Source organism: Triturus cristatus, chromosome 8 (genome assembly GCF_964204655.1).
Source record: "Triturus cristatus chromosome 8, aTriCri1.1, whole genome shotgun sequence".
Classification (NCBI taxonomy): Eukaryota; Metazoa; Chordata; class Amphibia; order Caudata; family Salamandridae; genus Triturus; species Triturus cristatus.
In genome coordinates, this window is record NC_140591.1 from 59,279,735 (window position 1) to 59,301,997 (window position 22,263).

The following is a 22,263-nucleotide window of genomic DNA, read 5'->3' on the forward strand; positions in this document are numbered from 1 at the left end:
CTGATGAAGGCCCTTCAGCAACTGAATAGGGACCCTCAATGTTTCGACACTCGCTCCTTTAGAACTGGAGCGGCATTGGAAGTGCATAGACCTCGTTTGTAGGTGGAGACCATCAGGAGGTTGGGGAGATGGAAATCTGGCTCTTATTGTGGGAATGTGCGAGTAAACAGGAATACTGGGACCAGGTGCTCACAGCATTGGGGAAGATGGTTGATATCAGCATGGTCAGAGACCCACTTATTGCGTTATTAGGATATACCAAACAGATGCCTCACAAATATAGAAAATTCATAGCAGTATCCTTATTGTTGGCAAAGCGAAGGGTGGCATGTGGATGGGGCAGAGGCCGTGCACCGAAGTTTAAGGAATGGTTGGCAGATTTGTTGTATTGTCAAGAGCAGGACACCACGTATGCCGAACTGTTGCCCCATGCCTCAAAGCCTAAGGACATCTGGGGACCGCTACAAGGCTATCTCCTAGCCCAAGATTCTGTGAACACATCTACCTAATGGGTAGCACTATAATTGAGGGTGATAAGCAGTTTTTTGTAGTACATGTGATTCTGGACTGAGGTACATGTAGAACTGTGCTATTACTCATGAAGCTCATGGGACATCTCCACTTACAGGCGTATGTGTATCTGGATATGTTATTAGACATAGCGTGGAGCATTGGAAACTGATTACTCCTGTAGGAAACTGATTATGAGGCCTGACATAAGCCTGACTTGTTATGTTTTGTTAAAAATAAAAAAATAAAGTTACAAAAAAATAAATAAAGTCTGGCTGTTGTTGTTGTTATATTTGCAATTTTGAGAACGCTTCATTAGCAGGGTCATGTGTCTAATATTTTTTCCAGGTTACGTTGCTGGGCCTTGGATGGAGTTGTGCACCATTTGGATTTCTGGTCATTCCGTTATTCCCTGGGTGGAGAAACAGGCCAAGAAGAGGCACTTTGGTGAGGGACTGGGTCTGATCTCTGGTGGTTTTGGAGTTAAATGGTGGGTAAGAGTGGTATGAGGTGGAACCAGCTGTTGCCATGGTTATTAGAATTGGTGGCTTCTAGAGTTTGTCCTGACATTTTATTAGTACACTTTGGAGAGAATGACTTGGTGCCAGTTTCAAGGTTGGGTCTGTGGAAAGCATGAAGGAGGGCTTGAGGTTGATTACAATGTCCCTGTGATGGACATACATCATATGGACTGAACACCCCCCGAGCCCTCCAACGCCGTCACCGCCACCCGCAACCTCAGACAGTGGATCTACGACTGCGCCAACACCCTTGCCCCATTCAAGAAACCCTCCAGCAGTCACACCAGCAAGAAAGCCAGCTGGTTCACTGAAGACCTCCAGGCCTCCAAGCAAAAGTGCCGAAAGCTGGAGAAGAACTGGCTCCTTGAACGACCACCGGACAGCTACGCAGCCCACAAGAACGCCACCTGCAGACACCATCACCTCATCAGATCCGCCAAAAGTGCCTCCTTCAAAGAACGCCTAAACAACAACGCACTCAACAGCAAAGAGCTCTTCAACATAGTGAAGGAACTCTCCAACCCCAGCTCCAACATCAACAACATCCCACCTTCGCAAGACCTGTGCGACTCGCTGGTCACCTTCTTCCATCGCAAGATCACAGACATCCACAACAGCTTCAACAACACGACCACCACGACAACCACTGAGAACCCCGCCTCCACAACCACCAGCCGCACCAACCACCTTCTCTCCTGGACCAACATCAACGACGACGACACCATCAAGATCATGAACACCATCCACTCCGGATCTCCATCAGACCCCTGCCCATGCCATATCTTCAACAAAGCCAGCACCGCCATCGCACCCCCTCTCCGTAAAGCCATCACCATCTCCTTCGAGACAGCAACCTTCCCGAAGAGCTGGAAGCATGCCGAGATCAACACCTTACTCAAGAAACCAAAGGCAGACCCCAAGGACCTCAAGAACTTCCAGCCCATCTCCCTGCTCCCGTTCCCGGCGAAGGTCATCGAGAAGACCGTCAACAAACAACTGACCCACTACCTCGAGGAAAACAGCATCCTGGACCCCTCCCAGTCCGGGGTCCGCAGCAATCACAGCACCGAGACTGCCCTCAATGCCACCACCGATGACATCAGGACCCTGCTAGACAACGGAGAAACCGCGGCCCTCATCCTCCTGGACCTGTCAGCTGCCTTCGACGCGGTCTGCCACCGCACACTACGAACACGCCTCCACAACGCCGGGATCCAAGAGAAGGCCCTGGACTGGACCACCTCCTTCCTCTTCAGCAGAACACAGAGTGTCCTACTCCCCCCCTTCCGCTCCGAAACCACCGAGATCATCTGCGGCATACCCCTGGGCTCATCCCTCAGCTCAACGCTGTTCAACATCTACATGGCACCACTCACACACGTCGCCCGACTGCACAACCTCAACATCATCTCCTACGCCGATGACACCCTGCTGATCCTCCCCCTCACCAAGGACCCCCACACCGCCAAAACCAACCTCCACAAAGGATTGAAGGCCGTCGCCGAATGGATGAGGAACAGCCGACTGTAGCTGAACTTGGACAAGACGGTGGTCCTCATCCTCGGATCCATCCCTTTGGCCTGAAATGACTCCTGGTGGCCAACCACACTGGGAACAGCTCCAACGCCCACGACCACGCACGCAACCTAGGGTTCATCCTCGACTCCACCCTCTCCATGACCAAGCAGGTCAACGCCGTCTCTTCCTCCTGCTTCAACACCCTCCGCATGCTCCGCAAGATCTACAGGTGGATCCCCACCGAAACAAGAAGAACGGTCACCCAGGCCCTCGTCAGCAGCAGGCTGGACTACGGAAACACCCTCTACGCAGGAGACTCGACCAAACTCCTGAAACGGCTTAAACGCATCCAGAACGCCTCTGCACGCCTGATCCTCGACATCCCTTGCCACAGCCACATCACACCCCACCTTAGAGACCTGCACTGGCTCCCCGTCAACAAGAGGATAACCTTCAAGCTCCTCACCCACGCACACAAGGCACTCCACAACACCGGACCAGCGTACCTCAACAGCCGACTCAGCTTCTACAACCCACCCGCCAGCTTCGCTCCACCGACCTCGTCCTGGCCACAGTCCCCTGCATCCGAAGAGCGACCTCCAGCGGCAGATCGTTCTCCCATCTCGCCGCCAAGACCTGGAACACCCCCCCCCCACCCACCTACGGCTGACCCAAGACCTGCTGTCCTTCAGACGACTCCTCTAGACCTGGCTCTTTGAGCAGTAGCAGCATCCCCCACCCCCCAGCACCTTGAGACCCTCACGGGTAAGTAGCGCACTCTACAAATGCTATGATTGATTGATTGATTGACTCATTCCGAGACAGATTTGGAGAGGGGCACAGAAGCACACTGCAGCAGACAGGATGAGAAGAAAGGTAAACAGAGGGAGGAGGTGTTTTTGCAAAGGAGAAAGCATAGCACTTTTGCAGCACTAGAATATTATTGAGAAGGATCAGCTATTGTTTAGACAGGAGGGGGGGTCACCTCTACTTTATGAATGATGAATGGTACTCATAGCATCAGGGACCCCCTAGCTGGGAAATTGTTGTAGCTGTTATGCAGTTACTGGAGCTAGTTCTGTGACTGTTGTGTTGCTATTCAGGGTTAGTGGTCGAGGTTATGCTTTGTGCTTTGTTGGGCGACAGGTGGTGGGGGTTCCAGAAAAAAGAATTGCAGGGTTTTTCTGGGTAATGACGCTGGAAGGCTTGGAGGTAACTGGGGGTGTTAAAGGATGGGACATGTTTGAAGGTAACGTTTGGGGTAGGTTGGAATGATTTCTGAGTGGAGTGGATGTTGGGGTTGCTTGATTGGAGAAGTTTGTCATGTTGGGGAGATGTTTAAAGATCGGAGGGGTTAGGTTTTCATATGTATTAGTGAGGCAGCTTATGATTATCATTGGAAGTTTGGTGAGGTGAACTGCACACCTGTCCTAATAAAGCTGCCTTTTGCGCTTAGTCGGTGGTCTTTCTTGCATACTGTCATTTTGCTTCCCCCCTGGGGTCTTGGGGCATGTTGGTTGCGCTCCAGGGACAAGATGGCCCCTGATTAGTTAATGTATATGCTGGGCTGCAGGGTGGTGATAGTTGGTGTCATGAGGTCAGGGTGTCTTCATCTTTGGTGGCTGTGGTCTTGGCAGGGCGCCTCTTAGGTGTTTGCCCCGGCCTCCCCCCCCCCTTTTGGTAATTTTCTGGATCTTTTTCAGTTGGGTAGTTAATTTGTGTCCTTGTTGCCTTTTTTCACCCTGTTGGTATCAGCCAATTGGCTACAGGCCAGAGATGCCAATGAATGGCGTCAAAGTGGGGGGAAATGCAGCGCCGCAGCCTAAGCAGCGGAGGGAGACTTGAAGTAGCTGGTTGATGCAGGTCACATATGAGGAGACTACAGAGTCTGGTGCTGCTGGCTTGTTATGTTGTGGAGCAGGACTTCTTTACCTGACCTTTGAACATCAGGACCCCACTTTTAAATGTAACGTGGTCTCGTAGCGGAGCCAGTGCAAGGATCTCCTAACTTGTGACGCTCGCTTCCTGTACGAACTGTGGCATTCTGTGTCTCGTGTAAGGACTGCAGAAGGGCAATCACTAAAGGCTAACCTAGAATTAGTCGCAGCCTCGATCACCTGGGCTCTGTGCTAGGCTGGTTAGGGTAAAATGGGGGTTTCTGAACAGTGAGTTGGTGGCCCAGTTCTGGACTTGCTGTTTCTACCTGCGCATCAATGTCCACCTGAACCCCAGCCTCTTGACGCTCATGGAATCTGGTCAACTGAGGCAAAGGGCTTCAGGGGGTTGATGTAAGGACAGATTGGGTCTTTATTTGGTCCCCAAAATAATCAGCTCTGTTCTTCGGTTGGAGATTGTTGTTCCTCATTCAAGTCTCTATTTTCCAAAGTGTAAGTTGGTGCTTTGGACTCTGTGCAGACAGTGTACCATTGTGGCACTGTAGTGTCCAGGTGCCTGGATAGGTAGGACAGGGCTCCAGTGCTGCAGGTCAGACCCTGTGTCTAAGCTGCAGCTGTGCCTTCAAGGTTCCTGAAGGGATACTTTTCACTGGACGGCGTGTCTTGGACTGACTCCCTTCTGCGATGATCCATGTAGTGGGGCGTAGGTAGGTGATCCGTCGTACCTCTCTACATGGGTTTGAGATCTCAGAAGTGCCTCTAGAAGTGTAGCTGGAGGTGGGTGCTTGGTGGGAAGGCAGGTGAATGTCAGGAGTGGAGTAGCAGTGACTGGCCAGGGAGGCCGAGGTGACCTGAGGCAGCAGTAGGTTGCCAAGGAGGTGGCAATGACTGCCTCCAGGGCTATATCTACAGATTTCCTCTTCCTCCTGACGGTAAAGTGTGAGGTGAGTGTGTGCTTAATAGGGGCTTGGAAATTCTGTGGCGGTGGAAGGCGAACCTGTAAGGACAGCTGCAACAAGAGATAAGCACAACTCTTGCATACACAATAAGGTAAATAACATTCATTCTGTAGACAAACACCATAAACCACAAGAATTATTGTATTTTTCTCCCTGGGAAGAAACGAAATGGCTGCCATAGGAGGGCAGATGAGCAGTGAAGACAGACTGCTCTGCAGGTGCGGGTAGAGGTATTGCTGCCTGGCGTCCACTGTGGTGAGAGAAATTTAGAGAGAGGCTGAGGCACCAGAGATGAAAGATGCAGCTATTTTCTACAGCAAGATAACAAGCCTGAGGTGGTCATCCCTCCCCAAGGGAGAGGAAGTAAGGGGTTTCCTCTGGGCTTTCCCCGGTGAGTGTTTTGATGTTCTGAAGACCTGGGTAGCAGGGTACAATGCACACCAGTCACTCTTAGTTTGGGATCCGTGTTGCCCAGCTGAACGGGTGCAGTGAGCTGTTCCATCCGTTCATTTCAAGGAAGGCTCGGCCACCATTCAGGCTTTTTAGGCTGAGAGAAGATAAGGCCTACAAGAGTCAGAGAGGATTAACAGTTTCTGGACAATGTGCTGACCACCTGACATCAGAACCCAATCAGGGCTCTGCCCTGTCTCCTTCTCATGTCAATATGTCTCAGTGAGGCCCATCTTGGCTCTGACCATCTATCAAACCATGGAGTTAGGTAGTTTCCAAACTCACTCAAGGAGCTAGCATGGCACGTGAGGCTCCTTCCCCCATTGAAGGTGGCCGGAGATGCCCTTTCCCAACTTTCCCATTTGTGGTTAGTTGACCTTTTGGTCCCACCCCTCTTTGCTCTTGTCCAGGAAGAATGGCCTCTGGTGACATCGTCTTCAATCCTCCTGACTGGAGGACACGCTGGACGATGCTGTCCGGCTGGGCAGGTGAGCACGTGTTTCACCGAGTCCTGGTGGGAACCAGGTGAGCGGTAGGGGAGATGCTGGTGTTTGGAGCTACTGGGAGAACTGGGGCTCCCCCTCGAAAAGCAGACACCCCTGTGGGGAACCAGTATAGACAAAAACACCTCCTTATACTAAAATGTAATGGGTGAGGGATGACAGCATGGACCTTGCAGATATTACACAATACAGTTAGAATTTAACATTAAAAATACTTACACATCACACAATTACATCTATTACATTTCACATATTTACAACTTGAGGTACCGAGAGATAAACTAACTTGTCCACTGTCGCACAACTTTAGATCAAGTTACAAAGCGGGATTAGAAAACAGGTCTCAGGACGTAAATGTGACAACTAATCTGCAACCCCAGCTCTCCCTCTGCATTACCTGACATCCTTGGAGTTCCACATTAGCAAAGGACACTCTCACACTTCAGCTGCTAATGAAAGACAGTCCAGCCTTTGCAAAGAATCCCATAGTTGCAACTGTGCATATAAATCCCACAGTTCAACTTTGCAAAAACCCTACAATTCAGTCTTTGAAAAGCACTTCCACAGCTCAGCTTTGTTAGGCGCCATCTCCACAGTTTAATCTTTCAGAAAATCCTCTATAGATTAAAATGCAAAAAAACACTTTGGCAGTGAAGCTCTGCAAACAAAAAAATGCTATGCTTCCAACTCTTTGAACTGGAAAATAATTCTCTGTGTTTCTATCTTGGCACTGATCCACTCACAGTTCAACCATAGATATTAGCCTTCACAATTCCACCACAACGAAGACCTGCACACAATTTGCAAAGAACCCCCACAGCTCCACCATTTCAAATTTTCAAATAAACCCTTCAGTTCAAACTTTGGGAAGAACACCACGGTTCAGTTTTTCCAAAGAACCATAGAGTTCAGCCCTTGCTAAAAACCTCCATAGTGAAACCTACACAAAACACCACGCAATTCAATATTTGCAAAGAGGACCACACAGTTCTGCCTTCACAAAGAGCCTCCACATTCCAAACGTTGCAAAGAACCCCACCATTGAGCCTGTGCAAGGAAAGCCCACATTTAAACTTTTGTAAAGTGCCCCACAATTCAGTTTTTGCAAAGAACCCCAAAGTTGAGGAAGTGTCATTATTGTGGCCAGGAGAGTCACACAGTATCGAGCCTAGATTTTATCTTAGCTCCCTCCTGGGGGCCGTGAACCCCCGAGCCGCACTGGTGGGGGCTGATACTGGTGCCAGATTACACTGGTCAGAGCAGAGAGCAGTGGCACTGTGCTTGGGCCTGCACTATTGATCGCAGTCATGGCCACACGTGGAGAAGGGGAGTGGCCACTGGCAGCGCGTGGTGGCGCTTGTGAGCACAGAAGTGCGGTGTTGCTTTGGTCGTCGCTTTGCTGGTAAGGGAGAAAGTCTGCTGGCGTACTGCGAAATAACATGTTGGGATTGATGCCTGATGAGCTGGGACCTTGGCGAGGCAACCCCCAGGGACAGAGTTGCACTGCTGACCACCCCTGTGACTGCGGCCTAGGATCTACAGGGAGTGAGGTAGCACTTCCTGTTAACTCCAAGCTGGATTGCGGACTAATGTATCCTCAGACACTCCCTCTATGGCAAGAATAGTTTACTTGTTGCTGAGGGATTCCATGTTCCACAGTCACTCTGTCCATGTGGGATCTATTTGATATGTTCCCCGACCAGCGCTTGGGCCCACTGAGGCTTGCTGTTGCTTGTTGGTCGGCCAAGAATCCCCCTCCCCTCACATCAAGATTCCCTGCTAGTCTCCTCGATGATCAGGCTGCCGAGCGCCCAGGGTGAATACTCTGCCAATCATACTGGACAAATTATTGCTGCTAATATGGGAATTTTACTACTAGAGCTTTTGCGGCCATTGTGCCCTCCTCACTCTTGGAGTTGCCACAACTGGGTCACAATCCATGGGGCATATAGGCATTTTCCCATCTCCGAATTGTGGTGGGGACACCCGCAACCCGCACTTCGAGGACACCTCAGAGCTGGGAAGGTTGCATGTGGAGCAGGAGTTATGTTCCTGGGGAGTCCTTGAACTACTGCTGGTGACTACCACTCATGACCGGACTCCTGTCTTTTATAGCTTGGCCGGCCGACATTTGTTAGGGCACAGGAGTTCATGCGCTGTTCTCTTCATGACAGCTATAGTGCATTCTGGCTCATCTGCTCTAGCACCATGGTGAAGCCAAAAGCGTCTAGACCTGGTTAACGTTGTGCTCCTGATAGTTCAGTGAAGCCTATGGTTTCCTCGATGGAACAAACTTTGCTTGAGTACTCAAAAGATTTTGAAAAGCTGCTCCAGGCTACATTGTACATTAGGACCTCATAGAAACCCAAGCTAGACACACTTGGGTGATCTATATGCGACTCTTACATGACGACCAGAAGAAACTTTAGGATTGGGTGAGTGATGCCAAATCCACGCTGGCATCGGTGCTGCCGTCACTCACTTAAGCCCACACACAAATTTGGGCACTACAGGAGGAGGTTAAATTCTTGAGGCAGAAAGGAGATGATTTGGAATACTGTTCTTGTCTCAACAACATCAGGGTTGTTGGCCTTCTGGAGCATATTGAAGGTCTGGGTATGGACCTATATATGGAAGACTGGCTGTCTCAAACAATGCTGGAAGGTTAGACCACAACCTTCTTCACTGTGGAGCAGGCACATTGGATGCCTGCTAGAACCCCGCCGCGAAGGGCTGTGCCACGTCCCATGGTGATAAGGCTATTCACTTACCAGGACAGAGACAATATTCTGCAAAATTCATGATCTAAAGGGCCATGGATGTTTGAGAACAGAAAGGTCATGATCTTCACGGACTACACGGAGACAGTCCAGAGTCCTTTCTGGAGATGAAGCAACGTATATGTTTGCTTAACTTAAAAAATGCCTTGGTGTAACAGGCCAAGCTGAAGGTCATGGAGGGGGGACCCTGCTCGCTTATTTTCATCACTGCAAGAGGCATGGGTGTGGCTCTAGACCAGGGGCAAGGAGATGCCACTGGCACTCAGGAAGCCGGAGGGGAGATGGATTCCTTCTGGAGAAAGATGTCACTTTACTAAGAAGATGTGCAGTAAGTCAACTAGAGAAGAGGCAGTGAGAGAGCGGGAACAGGAGAAAGCTGGCTCTAGTGGAACAGATACCCATGGCTCAGAACAGGAGGTCCCGGACACTCTTACAATTTTGACACAGTTGTGCAGGAAGTAAGAAACGGCCCTGTGGTGATTGCTGAACTGGTGACATAATTAAATCATGTGTATTCCATGTGTGCTCTTTCCCTACGTCTTTCTGACTTACATTTCCAGAGAGGTCTACAGTCAAGGTGGGGGATGCTCAGGAGGGATGTTTGTTTCTCCTGGGGTGGTAGCAACGGACACTTACTAAGCAACAGTTTGAGGTGCATATGGGGGCTTGCTTAACTGTTTAGTTAATTTGCTACTGGTCACTTGACCCCTTTTTCTGACTGGAGCAGTTACTCTGCATAAGTTATTGGTGAGGCATGTTTGGCTCAGCAAGTTCACTGACCTTGGCCTGGGTGTCGGAGTTGGATGGGAGGCAGGCAACCTTCGGTCCCTAGACTATGGCCGAGGGAACCACCGTGATAATGGGAGTGGACAAATATTGTGTGCTCACTGGAATGTTAGAGGAATGGCCATTTCTGCAAAGAGGTTCAAAAGCTATACGTATTCAAAGCACCGGCATGTTCACTTTGCTTGTTTACAGGAGACTCACACACTAGCTAGAGAATTGCACAAACTCCATAGGAAGTGGAGACATTCTGTATATGGGACACATCCTCCAGGTTTGCTCGAGCGAAGCCTTTATGGATTGCTCCTGGGGTGCTGTTTGTTCTAAAAAGATCTGTGGTTGATACTGAAGGTGGTATATGACAATGGAGGGGGTGCCCAATGGGGAACCATTTGCACTGGTATCGGTATACATTCCGAATGCGAACCAAGTCTATTTCTACACTGGGCTAACTCCAGCACTCTTGCTGGACCCTCTTATGCCCCACAATATTGTGCAGGGACTTTAATTGTGCCCTTGATCTTCATTGGGATAGATCGCTTCCTTGCTAATACACGTCATTAAGGACATTGGGTTTTTGATACTCAGGACACAGATATATGACATGTTATGCACCCGGCCACCAGAGAGTATTCTCAGGGTCACACACTGTCATACCAGAATCGATATAACGTACTGCACTGTGGAGGCTAGTTCGAATATGGTGAATGCTAAATACTTTGGGTACAGACTGTACGACCATAACCCCCTCAAAAGTAACGCTGACCTGTTGCAGATTGCGATTTCAGATCCCCACATGCATCTCCAAAGTGAAGCCTTGTAAGCCTTGATGTTTCAAACTCAAATAGGTGAGACATAGACCACTGCTTCACTGAACACGAGAACACAGCATTGTACTTTACATTCAATTGGGATGCCTTTAAGGTGGGTCTTAGAGGGTTATGTATAAAATTGTCATACGGGGTAAAAAGAGACTTAATGAACCTCATGGATGTCAAGGAACGCCGCAGGCAAGAACTAGAGAAAGCAGGCGGGATTGACCACCAAGTAACACAAGAGCTGGGTAGGGCGCTAGCTGAATACCATGGAACCCAGGACAACCTGTGTCTATTAGATTACATACATTATGTAGCCCATCAACATGTGCAGGGAGATAAGTCAGGCACCCTTCTAACGTTGCTTCTGTGGCTGGAGTCCCCTCAAACTCCTATTAAGGCTATTCATAATCAGGATGGTCGGTTGCTCGGCACTCAATCTGAGATCAATATGGTGTTCGAGACCTACTACAAGACACTAAACAGTGCTCTGTTAGATCCTGGGCTCTCCCATATTGTAGAATACTTAGACCGTTGACCGCTACCGACTATAAACTTTCTTGAGCACCAGGAATTTGGAGCCTGTATTACGATTGAGGAGATACATTTGGCCCTGACGCAAAAAGCATGTGGTAAGACCCCAGGGACCGATGGCTTTCAGTGGAACTTTATGCATCAAATGTGTATAGCGTCCAAAGAGAGAGGACTGTTGCCAGACTCTCTGCAAGAGGCAATTATTGTTGTACTCCCCGAACCCGTTAGGGACCTATTGAGTGGCACCTCTATTGCCATTTATCTCTACTGAATCTCATCTATACGATGCTGGGAAAAATATTGGCAAACCGACTGATACCGGTTGCACAGTCCTTAATCGCACCGGATCAGAATGGGTTAAATCTCGGCTGGAACGTGTTTCTTAATTTTATACACCTATTCTGAATCATGAACTGGGCCAGAGAGGTGGCGCAAGGCATGGGCGGCCTCTCTTGATATTGAAAAAGCCTTTGTCACACAAAAGGTCTTACCTGATGCATAGTTGTCAAGATTTGAGAAAAATTCCAAGGACACTTTGCAGCACAGCTATCAAAAACTTACTTGAAAATTTACCAAGGATGGTTTTGTAGGTCTTTGTGAGGTGGAGGGGGGGGTGGACAGATGACGGGATAGGTAAAGTAAAATAAAAAAGAAATAAAACCACTTACATTGAGCTCTAATGTGGCAAGCGCAAGGTAAGTGTTTTTAAAATTTTTGTATTTTACTTTCCCTATCCTGTCGCCTGTCCACTTCCTCCTCCGCCCCGCCCCCTCTCCCCACTGCCCACCGCTGTTATCTGTGCCGGCTGCCCCTGCAGACAGCCAAACAAGAATCAAACCTTCTTGTCCGAGTGCTGCTGCCTTAAGGAAATGTCAGAATGTGCACTTGGATAATCGGCAAATGTAAACACCGTTGGAAGCCGGCAATGGCTTTAATTGATGGAAGTTATTCTTGTTGAGAAGTGTTGTAAGGGAGTTACAAGCTAAGCTGTGCAGCGCATGCTTCAAATGGACACTCATAAAATGTTTGTACGAGGTACAGTTTGCATATTACTAAATTGTACATTTTGGAAGCGTTTTTTCCCCTTAAACCTAAATCTTTTCGTGCGTTTTGCGACAGCCTCTCTTGTACTGTGTGTAGTAGAGCATTCCCCGTGATTCATTTAACTTGCGTTGATTTTCCATTCTAGGTGTGTTTTTTTATAAGCAGTTACCTGAAGGTGAAAGACCAACATAATGGTTGTCGAATATTTTGTTCTTTTTAGCCACACCTTTGATCCCACGCTCACTGACTCCGCCCCTGTTACACTCAGGGACCACTTGAAGAACCCCATTTCCACCTAGACAAGAACCTCCCCCTCTATTTTCTGAGCAAGGAACAGCTGACCGCTTTTAAAGTGGCATGAGAACATGGCAAGCTGTGCTGTGCATTCCCAGGGTGCAGGCAGGCACCAGTGCTGCTAGCAGGCTGCTGTCAATGACAGAGGGCGGCGGAGATGTTCAGACATCACCTTGGGGAGGAGTGAGAGAAGGTGCCGGCTCCTGCAGCGCACAGCAGAGGCAGTCAATACCAGCTGAGACAGGACTGGAGACTGGACAGCCTCATACCACTGCTTTATTACCCCCTCAGGATACCATCTTGCTTCATTCTTATAGTAACACATCCGCCACGTCCACATTTATTGGGAAATCAATAAACAGTGATATGACTAAATGTTAGTAAGGAGGGAGCGAGGGGCTTGAAAGTGAAGGGACAAGATGCAAAAGCCGAAAGGAAAACGTTTAGCTCATAACAGCCTCTCACCGGTATTGGGCAATAATAATGACCCCAAGCCAATTAGTGGGGTAAAAGGCCGCTTTATTGGACAGGTGGGCAAAAATAATACATCGTTAGCACAAAATACATATTCCGAACTATCACCCCCCACCCCTACTAAATTTTCCCAACAACCAACTTCCCCAACGTTGTTCGGCCTAATCCTCCTCCCCAAACCCCTATCTACATCTCCTGCCTACCTCTTGCCTCCAACCTCGCTCCCTTGCTTCCCTCTGTCCGAAACTATTCCTGATGCCCCCAACCCTTCCTGCCTGTCTTGCTCTCCTCCAACTCTGCCACCTGACCAAGCGACAACCGCCAAAAAGGTATTTTTTTTTATATAAAATATAATTATATATGCAATAAGAATTATAAATCTCATATAGAGGGAGGGAGGGTGGGCCAAAATCACAAACCCCCTACCTCACACCCTCCAGCAACTATGCGCGACGGTTATTACGTAACCTTAGCGCTCGCGCTGCTGCAATACCCAATTAGGGAGCGCGCCACCTGTCCGGGGCATACCATTGCCCGAAGCTACCCAGGGGTGGACAATCTGCGATTGCCACCCCCAGGAGCCCTCATCGGGCAATAATAATGACCCCAAGCCAATTAGTGGGGTAAAAGGCCGCTTTATTGGACAGGTGGGCAAAAATAATACATCGTTAGCACAAAATACATATTCCGAACTATCACCCCCCACCCTTACTAAATTTTCCCAACAACCAACTTCCCCAAAGTTGTTCGGCCTAATCCTCCTCCCCAAACCCCTATCTACCTCTCCTGCCTACCCCTTGCCTCCAACCTCGCTCCCTTGCTTCCCTCTGTCCGAAACTATTCCTGATGCCCCCAACCCTTCCTGCCTGTCTTGCTCTCCTCCAACTCTGCCACCAGGAAAAACCCTAACACAGGAGTTTTTCCTGCCCCCCCCCCCCCAATAAAAGCGACTGCCCTCTATTGACTGGAAGCTCGTCATCAGTTGATAGAACACATGCCACCAATGTCGCCAAACAGGTGAAACTTTATTCATACATACTATTTTGCCGTATGTCTTAACCTTGCCAAAAAGCCCCCAAATTTTGCCACGACATTTGAAGAAAAAACCCCCACAAACACATTCCAAAACCTACCACTCAATACCTTAACAAGGAAAGGATGAGAAAAAATTCTGTGGGAAAAAGGGGGGGGATCGGTGTGGGACATGGAGGGGATCAATGTCGTTTGTTGTAAAAGTGTCTTACAAACATCAGAACAATTGTTGGTATAACAGTGAAAGCTGTCGCTAAAACAGCATGAACCTAACACCATGTGTTAATCTGAAAGCTTTTAGAGACCTTCTCCTTTATATTTAGAAGATAAATTTTGTTACCTATAAAAGACAAGTGAACACCATCATGTCTAAAAAATTGATAGCCATCTTTCGTAATTGACTCGTGAGTCAACCAGTCTATTCCGGCACTGTGACAGAAACGATGAAGGTCTCTATTTACTTTCCGTCGTGCTGTTTCTACTGCTGTAAATCTTTCTGCTCCTTTCCAAACTCTTCGTGGCATTAATGCTGTCAAAACCAACTGTGTTTCAGGCCATGTCTTTAACAAAATTTTTAAATCTGTTTTCATGTCGATAATTAAACCAAGACCTGACAATTGCAGCAAATCATTTTCACCGAGGTGAATCAGCAACATTGCCGGTTTACTTTTACAAGAAAGCTCGCTGATTAGAGGCAAAAGCTGACCCCACTTCATGCCGCTTTTACCAAACCATGACAACAGTATCTCCTCTGAATGTAAACCCAAATTTCTCCCAAAATGTCTTTTCTCCGCTTGTTTAGCGGCTCACTTAATAAAGGAATGTCCAATGATCCACGCTCGGCGTTGGGACAATGTGTTACTGGCCAAAACACCTGAAAAGAAAAGGCAATTAGTATCATAACTTAGGAACATCGCCTTCCAAGTTTCTAATATATCGTAAACAACAATCAGAGGTCCAGCGTCCCAGTTTTTTAACATCACCGAGGGAAAATCCCCACCTGGCGGCTTCCGAAGCCGCTCCTATTCGGAAAGAATGTGTCTCAAAATTGAAGGGGTCTTCCGCCACCCTTTCTAAAGCTTTACGCAGAATCGCCAACGTTTGGGAGGCTTTGAGCCGGGATCCATCCTGATGCCTAAAAACAAAATTTGATGTCGCCCCCCCCGCTAACGTAAAATCTGACCATGCTTGCTTAGGGCATAAAGGACCTTTTATGGCTTGTAAAACCACCTTCGACCCTTTACCAGTTTGGTCCGTTTTTGACTGTTCTAAGAAAATAGAAATAGAGGAGTTAGACAGAGAAACATTATGAACTTTGAGGCCCTCATTATGAGCTGTACCCAACAATTCTGAAATCCTAAATGCTCCAAAAAAGAGCCAAATCATACATAACTTTAGCAAGTGATATTCAAATTGGGAAAAACAGACCCCACTTAGAACACATGTAATCTTGTATAATAATTTCAACCATATAGGTTCTCTTTTGTACTGACCCCTCTTTTTCGTTTTCACCCAACCGTGTAATATTCTCCGGCCCATCTCACCTGCTGAAGGCTCGTAGCCGCAGAAGAATTTTCCGTAAAATGACACCCCAGCCAGTTTTCTGGCTATAGTGGTGGAAGATATACTCCTTTGAATATTGCTCATTATGAATCTAATTATGTCGTCACTACGCTGCATGAAACCTGTCCCATTAGGAGATCTATACTTAGCACCTGAATCTAAAAATTCCAGCCAAGCACGTCTGTAGGCCAATTTGGTGCTGTTAGCTAATGAGCTCTCGATGAGACGATGAGTGGTCAACTCGCCAAATCCCACACCTCTCGAGGGACAGAAGTCTTCTGACAGTCTGCTCCGGGTGCCAAACCACGGAATTTCGCCCACTGAAAACGAGAGAGGGCATCTGCGATGTTATTTGCCACTCCCGCAATATGTTTAGCTTTGAAAATTATATTAAATTGCAAGCATCTTAACATAAAGTTTTGCAAAAGCTTGAGCAACTTTGTATCTCTGACTTTCTGCCCGTTGACTAGATCCACTACAGTTTTGTTGTCCACGTTGAAAACCACCGCTCTGTTAGCTAACTGTGGACCCCAGATAGCCAATGCAACTATAAGCGGGAAAAATTCTAGATAAGCTATGCTCCTCTTTTCAGCAATCCACATGTGCACACCACTTCCCCTCCCAAAATATGCCAAAGCCATTGGCACCAGATGCGTCAGAGTATAACTGTATTTCCCATATAAAATCCTCCTCCAACGACCAGATCGTAACGCCGTTGAAATCTTTCAGAAAGTGTAACCATACCTCCAAATCAGCTCTTATATTGGCAGTTACTCTGATCCTATGGTGTGGAAGCTGAATGCCTGACATGGCGAACCCCAACCGTCTGCAAAATGCTCTGCCTGCTCGTACCACCCTACAGGCAAAGTTCAAATGGCCAAGTAAACATTGTACTTCAAGCAACTTCAATTTATCCGCTCTTATGGCGTATTCCAATAGTCTGGTTATCTCGAGTACCTTTTTCCCTGGCAGTCTAGCTTCCATCTTATGTGTATCGACTTCAGTACCCAGGTATGTTAAACAGCAGCTAGGCCCTTCTGTTTTGTCTGGTGCTAAGGGGACACCCATCTCTTGTGCGAATGATTGAAAATCTTTTAACGCTTTGCCACATTGTTGGGAACCTGCAGCTCCCATAAACAAAAAATCATCTAACTAGTGTGTTACTCCCATATGGCCCGTTACCCAAGAAAAACACCACTGCAAGAATGAGCTAAAGGATTCGAAAAGCCTGCAGGATGTCGCATAACCCATTGGGAGGGCCTTGTCCACAAACATTTTTCCTTCGAAATGAATGCCTAGGAGAGAGAAATCAGAGGGGTGAACAGGTAATAACCTAAAAGCCGACTTAATGTCGCATTTCGCTAGCTCAGAACCCTGTCCTGAAATTCTTATCATACCTAAGGCCGTATCCACGGAAGCAAACTTTACCATGGAATCCTCCTTAGCTGAAATCGTTGATAGATGCACCGTGTGGCCAGGAGAGATGCTGAATCATCCTGAATTCCCCTTCGACTTTTTTAGGTACTACACCCAGTGGTGACACAATAAGATCTTCCAAAGGCCATGTGTCAAAGGGGCCTGCCATCCTGCTTTCTACCACCTCTGTCAACAATTTCTTCCGAACAACATGTGGAAACTCCTCTGCAGACTTTAAATTTTTTGCAAAACGGCGAAACCTGGGTCCCTGATATCCTAGCTTGAACCCTTCCTTAAAACCCCATTCAAGCAGTGATGCTTCATGTGTGTCAGGATAGTATTTCAAATATGTACTTAATTTGTCTATATTAATTGGTGTAGAAGCCCTTGTTACCAGATTGAAAGACTCCACCCCTTCCTCTACCTGGCAAGCCGCCCCCCCAATGTAGTTGCTCCCCAAAACATTGTGTGACGGCATGTTTCCCTCCACATCGTGAACACTCATGCTTAAATTTACATGGGTTTTTTGTGCAAAATCCCTTATTAATGTTCCAGCATGCGCGGGAAATGAAAGTCTGTTGTCTGCTCCAACTGCCCACCCCCCCCCCCCCCCCCCGGGGTGGGCTTACTTTGAAAGGGCCGACTGTGCACTGCTAAACCACTCGCCGTATGCATGGCTGGCGGGGGCCTTTGCGGATACATCCATTGCACCCAAAGTTCACTGTCCACTTCGCCCCATGGTGTAAGGACTAATCGTGCCCTAAACTCTTCGTCATAATGCAACCATGCATACCCACCAAACTCAATGGCCGCTTTCCTGATGGTATCCACATATTTTAAAATTGTCACTGACCTGTCAGGAAACCTTTCGCAGTATATACTCGCGAAGATGAGAAAAGCCGAGGTCCAAGTATCTATATTAGTAGGCACCCTAGGTCTCCTAGCCAACTCCCACGCCTCTTCCTTGGAACCCTCTTTTGCCTGGACCTCCCTATGAAGGAGCTTAAATACATCCACGAAATCCCCTCTCCATATCTTCTCTTTCATAACTTTGGACAAATGGGCGCCCAATGGCATCGAGAAACCCATATAAGGTAAGCGTTTCAAACCTGAAGACTGTGACGTATTACCTTCTGCTTTTGTGCCCTTATCTGTACTTACTGCCTCATGATGTTTGCCAACTGAAACTACAGCTTCTGCGACTGCCTGACTAGCTGCCTCCACCAGTGTTGCCTTGTCATCACCACCGTCCGTGCCCACTCCCTCATCAAAACATAAACTTTTGCGACGAGACTTAAAACGTGCCTCACCTGATCTTATGGCCGTTCTTTCTTCAGATAATATTCTCCTCTTCCTCCCTTTAGTGTCAGTTCCGGTATTGATCCCCTTCATAGCATCTTCGCCGGATTTTTTCTGTGAAAAATAATTTGTGGATATATCTTTAGTAGACCCCCACTTTTTCCCAAAAGAAATGGAAAAATCTTGCACCAGGGCGTCTTCGTCTCCAATTTCCCCCTCCTCTAAAGAGGCACTATCATCTTCGACTGACGTGTTCTTTAACACCCCCTCCTCACCTACTCTACCACCCCTTCTACTGCTACCAGGAAGCTCCCCGTCCCCAATACCCCCATCATACACATTCCAGTTAATCTCTCGCGCAAAACGAGACGCTCTCTTGGCATCCAACGGCGTGGGGAATTTCGCTAGAAAATCCCCCTCCTCCGTACTTCGTACGTTGCAGGACGCAAAAAGCCTGGCCGGTGTGCCCCCACTGCCCTTTTTTGTGCATGGCAGCGTCTCGCCCGCAGAGGGCTGCAAGGCGCTTGAACTTGCAGCTACGTGTGCTCTACCTTCTTCTAACCTGGATAGCCGGGCCTTATTCGTAATCTCTTTGGGCTTCCAGACCCACTGCCCCTCCGACCTTTCTTCCAGTTCCTCATGCGCCTGACCTCCCACTGCCTCGCATGTATAAACTGTAAAAGAATCCCCCCAACTGCTTTTTTAGCCGCTCTCGATGTGAGCAATTTCTCGTCATTAAACTGTCGTGTCAAAGAATTGCGCTTATCTAAAGCGCAGGTTACATGTATTGGCTGTGCCATTAGGTCGGCCCCTGCGCTAGAAAGAATAGGTGACAAAATCCTGTCTTCTGATGGCTGTGTAGGCAAGCGTGAATCATGCAATTGTTTTCTGTTGAATAGACATATGTCATGCTTTTGCTTTGTCAATGGTTGTTTTTTCCCTTTAAAATCATGCATTTCTTGTGGCAAACCACTAGGTGGCGTATTTTCTTTCTCTAACAATCCCCGTGTTATTTGAGGAAAAGCCCGGCCTTTGACATTCTTTCCTTGTTGTTGTTTCAACAAAACATTGGCAGCACGCGTGCGCGGCCTGCCCATCCCTCTCCTTATCTCTGCCGGTGCTGAACTAACTACCGGCGGTGAAACAACTCTAGAAGCCTGGGGCATAAACGCGCTTCTCGCCGGTAAGGCATCCTCTTGTAAACTGCTTACACCGAGTGAAGGCGCTGGGGAGCCTTCACTCGACACACACGCTGCTACCGCTGCTGACACTCCTCCCGCCGCCCTGCGCGTTTTGCGCTCCAAACCTACCCACGCCTGTGATAAAACTCCAGGCATTATTAGGTCATCCCTTCCTGCCTCACACAACACACGCAGCGCTTCGCGTACCGAAGCGGCTGTGTCCATAATGTCGTCGCTAGAATAATTCAGTTAATTTTCTGACCAAAATCACAAACCCCCTACCTCACGCCCTCCAGCAACTATGCGCAACGGTTATTACGTAACCTTAGCGCTCGCGCTGCTGCAATACCCAATTAGGGAGCGCGCCACCTGTCCGGGGCATACCATTGCCCAAAGCTACCCGGGGGTGGACAATGTGCGATTGCCACCCCCAGGAGCCCTCATTGGAATGTGGGAGCATGCGGTTGCATTGCCCCGCCCACCCCTGCGCTTACGCGGGCGCGCCCCTTACTAATACAACCGCATGTGCAGTCCTCTACCAATGGGTAACAAGACACGCAAGGTGGGCGGACGTACCATTTAAGCACACTGGTGTACCTTAATTAAAACTCCGGTACTACCCAATTTAGCATTTTCTGCGCAACAATTACCAGTAGCTGTAACTAGTTGTAAATATATTTACTCCTTTGTCCCTTATTTAAGGAGGGAGGAGTTAGTACCATCCTTTATCTGTGGTTAACCAGTGTGTCACGAGCAGTACCATAACAAAACAAGCATTAAAAAGGCAATAGGTCCCGCCTTTCACTAAGTTAAAGCCATTTGCTTTGCTATACAATACCATTAACTTAATAAAAGGCGAGACCTATTGCATTTTCAATGCTTGTTAAAGGAGGCCTCGAGACGGGTCTCTATGGGGCTCTGTTTTGTGCCCTGGCACAGGCAGCCCGTTTTTTTCAGGACTGCAGTGACAACAGGCAGATCATGTACCCTGCTCACACTGCTCACTTCTCACTAGTGGAGAAGTTACGTCATGACGTCATGTCAGGTGAGGTGAGCTTGTAGGGGAAGGGAAATCCCTTCAAGGCAGTCATTTCCTCTCTGTATTTCCCTTCTCTTTTTGAAACTCAGGAGCAGCAACATTGTCCAGGTGTCACCAGGGCTTTAAGTGAAAGCTTTTTCAATATTCTGTACAAGCCATAGTTGCTGCTTATTTATCTTTTGCAACTGACAACTATCGACAAAGCCAATAGTCCTGCCTTGTAGGTATGATGCTACTTGTTGTATGATATATCTGGATGCAATGACCGAAACAGCAAAATACAAGTCGGGAGGCACACTGTGCTAAGCACAGATTTATAGCTTACCTGTTTTTAAGCCACGCCCTTAATTAAATTGGCCACGCCCCTTTTAGTGACTGCTTTTTCAACACTGTTTGTTGTAACGCTTTTCGCCCTAAGTGGGATGGGTATTCCCAGACGTGGGACCCGTGCTCACTACGCCACTGGAGTCAAGCTATCCTGGCTGATGACGGCTGATAGCCAGAAACCGGTCCTAGGATGCTTGATTCCGGTCCAGGGAAGACATGGCTTGGCAGTTCGGGCTGGACTGTTCCCATGAGGCACAGGGTCAAGACTGATTTGCATATGGCCATGTCTGAACTGGGGTGGCGTAGTGGGCAAAAGAACGATGGATTTAACCCAGATCTCTTGACTGGGGGAGAATGTCTGCATTGTCAGCGTTCCGTCCATCATTTGTTTGTTGTAACGCTTTTTCAACACTGTCACGTGGCGGGAGCCAAGAAATGGCTGGCAGGGATGGGAGGGAGGTGGGGCAGCCTGGCAGATCCTCCCCTCTCTGTACAGGGAAGAGATATCGCTGCTAAAAAGGGGGATTCGACTCCGGCCTGCGTTTTGGCGCTGGGCAGGGTTAACCCAAAAAATCAGCAGGCCCATGCCTGGCAGAAAGAAGCAGTATGCGTATTTTTGAGCCATCAGTGTGTGTGATGGGACAAAGCATCTATAAAGAATGCAGATATAAGGACTTGAATGACTGACAGGTGCTCACTTACTTGGCAAAAATGGCCTAACAGGGTAAAACACGAAGCAGCACATCACATTTCCAATTCGAGGGCGCCTAGAAGCCGGTTAACACGGAATTCAAGCACTATGTAAAAAAGTGGATTTTAGTATACCTTGGGCTGTGTGTAAGGGTAGATGTCCAATGATGTCACAAATATGGGTTAGTGACCTGTAGGCCTATGAGAGCCATGGGAGATTGAACAGAGGCACACAGCTGTGAGCGGGTGCCAGCTCCGTGTGGCGCAGTTTGCCTGTCATGCTAACTTCCTTTTGTAGACATAGCGAGCCGCCACTGCGAAATGCCCTCTAAGGGATGCTTCAGGGCGCGTGCGCCAAGCTCCCCTGCCAGTAACATGGCACAGCTAATAACAGGAAGTAATGCGGCGTCTTCTACAGAAGGGGCTCGCGGGTCACTTCGTCGCAAAGTTCCATCGAGGAACACCCGCCTTTCAAGTGCACACACCTACTGTCGGGGTCTCAGGAGTGTAAGATCTCCACTGCACCCCAATTGTGGCCGTCTTTTGCTACCGCGCGGCCCAGGAGGCAGTGAGGCCCACTGCCCTCGCTTGTGTTGTACCCTTGCCTCGCCGCCACTCTAGTCGGTGCAGTGAGTG